A 7,869-nucleotide genomic window follows, 5' to 3' on the forward strand; every position below is an offset into this window, starting at 1 on the left:
AGTGATTTAAAATATCATGGTTGTGTCAAGCACACCTTATTCTTCAAGGAACATCTTTGCTCTTCAGCACTGGAAAGAGGTCCTTTGCAGCTGATTTGCCCAGTGCTACATGTCATCTGATGTCCTGACTGCTACTTCCATTGGTGTTGATTGTAGAACCAAGTAATATAAAGTCTTCGACAACTTCAATATTTTCTCCATTCATCGTGATGCTGCTTATTGGTCCAGTTGTGAGGATTTTTGTTTTCTTTATGTTGAGGTGTAATTCATACTGCTGACTGTAGTGTTTAATCTTTTTCAGAAAGTGCTCCAAGTCATCATCATTTTCAGCAAGCAAAGTTGTGTTGTCAGTGAATCTCATGTTGTTAATGAACCTTCCTCCAATCCTGATGCCATATTCTTCTTCATATAGTCCAGCTTCTAAAATTATTTGCTCAACTTCCAATTTTCCCAGATTCATACTTAGTACATTCCAATTTTTGATTAGTAATGAATATTTTCAGTTCTTTCTTCTCATTTTGAGTTGTTCATAATAAGTCTTTTGCCTGTGATATTGGACTTGGACTTCAGGCAGAAATTGAAAATCCATAATTGAGATACATGTTGATTCATGGCATAACAAATCATTGTCCTTTTGAGGGATGAAGGAGTCCAATATAAATAATTTGTTAACATGTGCCATAGGTGGTTCAGCACTGTTTTCTATTGCTTCCAGAATAGATATTCAGGAGTGATAGAGCAACCTTAGTGACTGGAATCCATGCTGGATCAATGTAATGCTTGCATCATTATGTCTGCTTCATTTACACGCCCATTGTTCAAATTAGGTGACTAGTATCAACTGGTTGTGACTTTCTTTCTAGCTGATTATTTAGTGTTTCTTCCAAGGTGGATAACCACTATAAAAGCTAAGATAGCATATATGGTAGTTAAGTTTGTGTTTCAACTTGGCTGGGCCTGGTTGAATGGCTGTGCAGCTGGATATAGTATTCCCCATGATGAGACTGGTAATCAACTCCATGGTGGAATTTACTCTGAGCAGCTGAGTAGCTTCCTTAGGGCTGTGGTCCACTTCCTGCATACATGGAGAACCTTTGGGGAATAGTCTTTAGCTTATAGCATGCTTGAACCCTGCATGTAGCTGTGTCATTGTTCAGCAGCCTGCCATGTTCTATGGACCTTGGGACTTTCAATGGACTTGAATTAATATCCTGCCACATGGTTGGGTAACATTGGGACTGTGCATTTTTACTTGTTAACCTTGGGTTTGTCAGTCTCAGCAGCCAGCAACTGTCTGAGTGAAGAAAAGCCTCTAACTCTAGTGGGCCGGGAGCAGGAGGCAGAGTGGAACCCCAAGGTTGAGGGGCTTTCACCCAGCCCCTAGAGCCTGGCACTTTGAACTTGGACTTAAAGCCTCCAAACTGTAGGAGAATAAACTCCTGTTTGCTAAGGCCATCCCATTTGTGGTATATGCTTTTCAGCATGGCACGAGATAACCAGACCAGCATACAAAAATCTTTACATCCCCTGAGTCTATCTATATATCTTTTGCTCAGACTTCAATATCCTCATCTTTCTTCTTCCAGAATCCTGATCAACCAGTGAAATATTCCTCACAGTCAATGATTTAGTATGTATGTGTGTGTGTGTGTGTTTTGTTAGGTGCTGTCGAGTTGTCTCTGACTCATACTGACCCCATGCACAGCAGAACAAAACACTGCCTGATCCCCCGCCACCTCCATGATCCCTGCTATGCTTGAGCCCATTGCCACAGCCACAGTGTCAATCCATCTTGTTGAGGGTCTCCCCCTCTTTCATCAACCCTCCACCTTACCAAGCATGACATCCTCCTCCAGGGAATGGTCCCTTCTGACAACATGACCAAAATAAGTGAGACAAAGTCTGGCCATTCTCACTTCTAAGGAGAATTCTGGCTGTACTTCCTCCAGGACAGATCTGTTAGTTCTTTTAGCAGTCCATGGTACTTTCAGCATTCTTCACCAGCACCACAACTCAAAAGCATCAACTCTTCTTCGGTCTTCCTTATTCATTGTCCAGCTCTCACATCCATATGAGGTGAGTGAAAATATCATGGCTTGTGTCAGGCACACCTTAGTCCTCAAGGAGAAATTTTTGCTCCTCAGCACTTGAAAGAGGTCCTTTGCAGCCGACTTGCCCAGTACTATATGTGGTCTGATATCTGATATCTGGGTGTATATATTCTTATCTCAGACAATGTCTCTTTCTTCTCTAAGTGAATTATTGGATACACTGCCTAATCCTCTGTTCATTGAGGGTATCTACCTTCACAGCCAATCTTTAAGATCATCCATGGTTTGGAGTCTCATGAAACAGTAGTTATGTTTGGCTTGAAAATACATTCTGAGCCAACCTATCAACCAAGCTTAGCCCTTTTCCCTGTCATAACCTAGTCATAAAAGATCCCTTAAGAGGACATGAGTGTGGGCTAAGAAAGAGTTAAAGTGTGTCTATGATCGATGGCATGGCACTCTAGCCTCCTGCTCATTCAACTTACTGGTGATCTCTGGTCATTTTTATACACAAACCTGAGTATATCACTTCCTTCTTATAAGTGATTGCTACTGGATTCAGCCAATGTTATGACTTGGTCAGTCTGACAGAAATCAACTCAAAACAGGAATTTCCGATTGCATGATCATTCAGTGTCCAATCTTTAGACCATTTGTCTTTGCCTGGGCCAAGCAGCATGCAAGAAGCTATGTTTTTCAAATGGTATATAATTTTCTACTGCACATTCCATGGTCTTGCTTCATAACCCTAGATAATTAAGTTATCTCCTCAAAGGAATGGTCATAAACCTACACAGCAATACCCCTTTAACTGATATGTCTAATACTATAGGATCTTCTGGGTTATAAGCCAAACAACAGTGCTGTTTTCTCCACAGCCCAGACCTACTGTAAGGCTATTTTCTGGATTCCTCTTAAACCTGGCAGCTTTCCATCTTACTCAGTGAATGTATTAGAGCAGTATTTATAAGTGTAGTATTTGCTGCTCCCAAATCCAAACACTAAAAATGTGCTGGGTTTCCCTCTTATTGATGAGAAGTGTAAGATGCAGTAGTGTGTCCTTTACTTTGGAGAGAATTCCCCTTCATGTTACAAAGCAATAATGTGATGGTCCTCAGAGTCCTTGTAAGTTTTATTTGCAACCTTATAGAGTATGTGTGTCTTTAAAAATGGCTTCAATAGGCTTGCAAATTCTTGCTCATGTTATCTGATGACAAGATATTATCAATAGAGTAGAATAATTGATTTTCTGCAAAATTTCCTGATGGTCAACTATACTATGACAGAGGGAGGGAAAATGAACCAAAACATCAAGTAACACTGCAGCTGTGTCTTCTTCTCTAGCACATGAATGTGAACTACTTCTGATCCTCCTTCCTCATGGGGATAGAAATGGCCATAGAACATGCATTTGATCAATAGGTATATATTAAGTACTTCAACCAAAAAAAAAAAAAAAAAAACCTCACTTCAGTCTCTGTTGATGTGCTTTAGCCATCTAGCCCAAATGTGGCAAAGCAGTTATGATAGGGACAAACACCTGCTTGAGTTTTGTAGTAGCTCACAGTCTTCTTCAGAATCTGCCTGTTTTTGGTGGTGGCCAGACTGGTAAATTAAATAGAAGTGGTATGATAATCACTATCAAAATATTTATATCTTCTGAAGTGGCACTAATTCATTATAAATTTCAGTTTATTGGATTAGCTGTGAGTTCAATTTGAGAGACTTCCTCTTGGCTTTCCTTACTATGTTAGCTCTAATGCCACAAAGAGACTGATGTTGGATTTTTGCCAACCACAACATATATCCATTGCAATAATTCACTTGGAATTGAAGAAAGGACTACTGAAGAGGTCCATGCATACACCTGGGCTAAGATTTCGTTTATTACCTAGCTCTTCTTTGTTCCCTTGAGGAAAATTTCCAGTATAGCCTATGAAGGTGAAAAATGGCCAACAATTCATAACAAGATGAACTTTACTGAAAATATGGATTTGAGATTATTAGCACGAACTATATAATAGCATTGTCCCTCTCAATCATAAGACCCATCAAGTATCTTGGTATTTAGGAAATCACATGAATATTTGATTCTGCTAATAACCTAATCTATTTTACAACAAACAGAAAGAAATAAAAAGTTTAACGATATAGAAACTTTGTTTCAGTACTCATTTATAATTCTGTATTTCAAAAGTCCAAGGGACCAGTTGGGAGGGCGGATTAATTTAGAAACATAAATTTAAAATCATTTTATACTCAATGGATATTGAGATTACTTGAGATGAGAGAGAAAAGATAAGAATCAACAAAGCTTTAAAGAAATATCCTGAGGGGGAGGAACAAGAGTAGCCAGTGTTTGTCTCATTAGCCCTTACTGATTTTTATTACTTCATTATTCCATATACATCCCATACAAATTTTTACTTCATTATTCCAATAATATTAAACATCAACCTAAAGTTGATATCATACCCTCGTCGATTCACTCTGTATTACATTCATTTTATTTTTTTAGAGCATATATCTAAATGTATGATTTTCTCATTTTGTTTACACATCTTTTACATCATCTATCTCAAACATGTTATTTTCTCCATTGCCTAAAACTCTTCGAGGTAATTGAAAGACAAATGAATAAATGTAAATGCCAGAATCTGAGTGTGCAGTGGTGAACAAGTTTTAGCACTGGCCCTACTGGAATAATAGCTTAGTGTGGAATATGATCACATTGTCAGATGATCACAGTGAAATAATACAGTATAATCAGTGCTGGTACAGGAAGCTCCAATGGCCTGAGCTATAAAGGCACACTCTCTAGAGTAGTGTTCTAATATAAAAGCAACAACAACAATGCAACACACTGACGTCGAGTCGGATCTGACTCATGGCGACCCCTCCTTGGGTTTCTGAGGTGGTATCACTACAGAAGTAGACCACCCAATCTTCCTTCCGAGGAGTGCCTTGTGGATTTGAACCATCAGCCTTCTTTCTGGTTGGCAGTCAAATGCCTTAGGGACTACGCCACCAGAGGACGTTGAAAATTAGCAGGCATTAACCAAACTATGTATGGCCTGGACTTGGATTGTGGTTAGAAAGGGAAGAAAATTACAAGCAGTGGGTTCCTGGCCAATGAAAATCTACTGTCAAGCAGGTTGGGTGAATAGCATCTAGTTCTGTCCTTGATGCATGTATATTTTTGATATTTTGTATGATTCAACTTCTAGTGCCTTACAATACTAAAACCATGTTGTTTTTTGCAGCTGAGTTGATTCCAACTCATAGCAACTGTATAAAACAGACTAGAATTGTTCTATAGGGTTTCCAAAGCTATAATCTTTATAGGAACATATCACCTGATCTTTTCTCTCTCAGAGCCACTGGGGTGTTAGAACTACTGATCTTTTGGTCAACAAGCAAGTGCTTTACTATTGTGCCATCAGAGCTCTTTAGATATAAATATGAAAATAATAAATATGATTTATATTTGGCATTAGGGATTTACAACAGACTTACTCATCTTCACAAAATCTAAAATATCATTTTTATGAACAAAATTTTTGATTCTATAAGATGCAGTATTCCACTTTATCATCCCTTCCTATAATGTTTATAATGATAAATAGGCTGTCACCCTAATTCATCAGAGCAACATTTCATGAAACCACATGAAGACTAATACTATGATAATGTGTGTCTATTACATGTTGCCTTGAGGGGAAAATCTGTAAGTAGTAATTTTGTGTTATGAAGACATTTCACATTAAAAAATGGCAGTGATAGAAAGCTAAAACCCTTACCAATTCATTGGCAGTTTGTATTATTTTCATATTGCAGCTTTACTTCTAGGATCTGTTAGGTCAAAACTAACTTAAAAAGATGTTTTGAATATATACTATCTTTAAACTAAAGAAAATGTAGCACATTATTTTATGCAAAATGTAATAAAATCTAATACTTTTCTCAGTGATTGTACGGAAACATATCTGTATTTATATACACACATACATTTCTGAAAAACTTCAACAGATGCTTTGTTAGAGTCCTAGCTCTTGGCTTATATTGATGCTAAAAGATAGTGCAGGAAATCTGAAAAATTAAGATTGGGCTGTAAATTCTGAAGTTTTTTCTTTCTTTTCTTGTTTTGCACATCGAATATGAGAGCCACTCTCCATAGAGAAAAATTCTGTAGCTCTACTGTTATCTGGTCTGAGTTATCATTAACAATCTTATGGGAAAAACTATTTTTGAGGTTAAAAAATATAGAAAGAGTATAATATCCTTTGAATGTTCCTTTATGTTGGTGTTTCCATTCCTAAAAGTAATGGGAAGAATGTTGCAATGGTGGTGATATGAACAGCATTGAACAATGTTGTTTTATATGCAATGATGATGCATAACAGGAGAAGCCAAAATGAGTCAGACGAGAGTATATCAAGTCCATTTTCCTCATTCTGATTCAGAGTTTTTTTGCTAAAAATCACAAGCCAGTCTTAGTGGCAAGCTTCAGAAAACTTGCACAGCTCTGATAAGAAAGGACATCGCTCATAAATATTCATTAAAAATTACCTTTTCTGGATCATGAATTTTTCAAGCAGACACTGATTTGACCTCTACAAGGAACAAAACCCAGCCTATAGTGGAGTGTCTCCGATTTCTGACAAAAAAAAGGTGAAAAATTGGTTTTCCCAGCTAAGCAGTTACTTTGTACACTGTGTGAGGTCTGAGGTCAGTTACCTCTGTGCTCCACACACTGCAGCATTAATATTCATTCGAAATGCAATCTTTAAATTCTAAAGTCCTGCTCATACTTCTTTGAAAAATTGATTGTTAGGCAGGCCATGGTTTGCATTTTAACTAATTTTTAAAGTAACTTCATCTAACTTCTCTGTTGCTAAAAAATGTACGAACTCAGTAATTTTCTTAAAAAAAAGTCACATCTGCCTGTTTTGAATTTATATGTCCTCTTACTAAGGATAAAAGCCATGGTTTTCCTGGTAATTATCTGCAGAGTGGGTGAATGGATGAAAACGTCTATATTTATGTCTATCAGGAAGCTATTGTTGCTATTTCATCTTCATATAGCTTCTCATAGCCTATACACACAAAAGGATCTTTGCATTATTTTGAGATATGTTTTTGCTTCCTTTGTAATTCCCTACAATATCTCAGTGGGGTAGTCAGCATTACCATCTGCATTATTTAAATAAATTAACTGATAAGTAGAATCTGAATTATGATAGCTAATAGTATTCAAATTTAGCATTTAAATCAGAATACTCTCCCAAGATTTATTTGGTCTTATTTTAGCTTAAATTCTAGGAATACCTCACTTAAGGCTAGAATTCATATTTGGGTTACTTCAAAGAGTAACAAAAAATGGCTGAAATAACCCCTTAAACACAATAGTTCAAGCTACAGTGGAGTAACTTTTATTTTTCTTAGGCAGTTCAACAGTAGTAAAGGCTGTCTTATTATAATTAGATTCTAATCCCCACTCCTTCACTTTCTGGATATGCGATTTTGTACATATTTTAGCTGTTCTATGCTCTCCTTTTCCATTTGAAAATGGAAGTACCTAGTTTAGAGGATTTGTATGGCACCTTGATTTTTTTCCTGACATTCAAAAGCAGTTACTTTTCAGTATAGAATTTACATTTTTTTCCTGACATTCAAAAGCAGTTACTTTTCAGTATAGAATTTACTTGACTTGAATATTATGTTATTTAGCACAAAGACTGGTATATAACTTTTACTGGGACATACTCTCTAAGAATAATGGAAACATGTCAAGTTGGAAATTTCCACCATCTCAAAA

The sequence above is a fragment of the Orycteropus afer genome, unplaced genomic scaffold (assembly GCF_000298275.1).
Source record: "Orycteropus afer afer isolate SDZICR_OR568_19922 unplaced genomic scaffold, OryAfe1.0 scaffold00022, whole genome shotgun sequence".
NCBI classification, from domain to species: Eukaryota; Metazoa; Chordata; class Mammalia; order Tubulidentata; family Orycteropodidae; genus Orycteropus; species Orycteropus afer.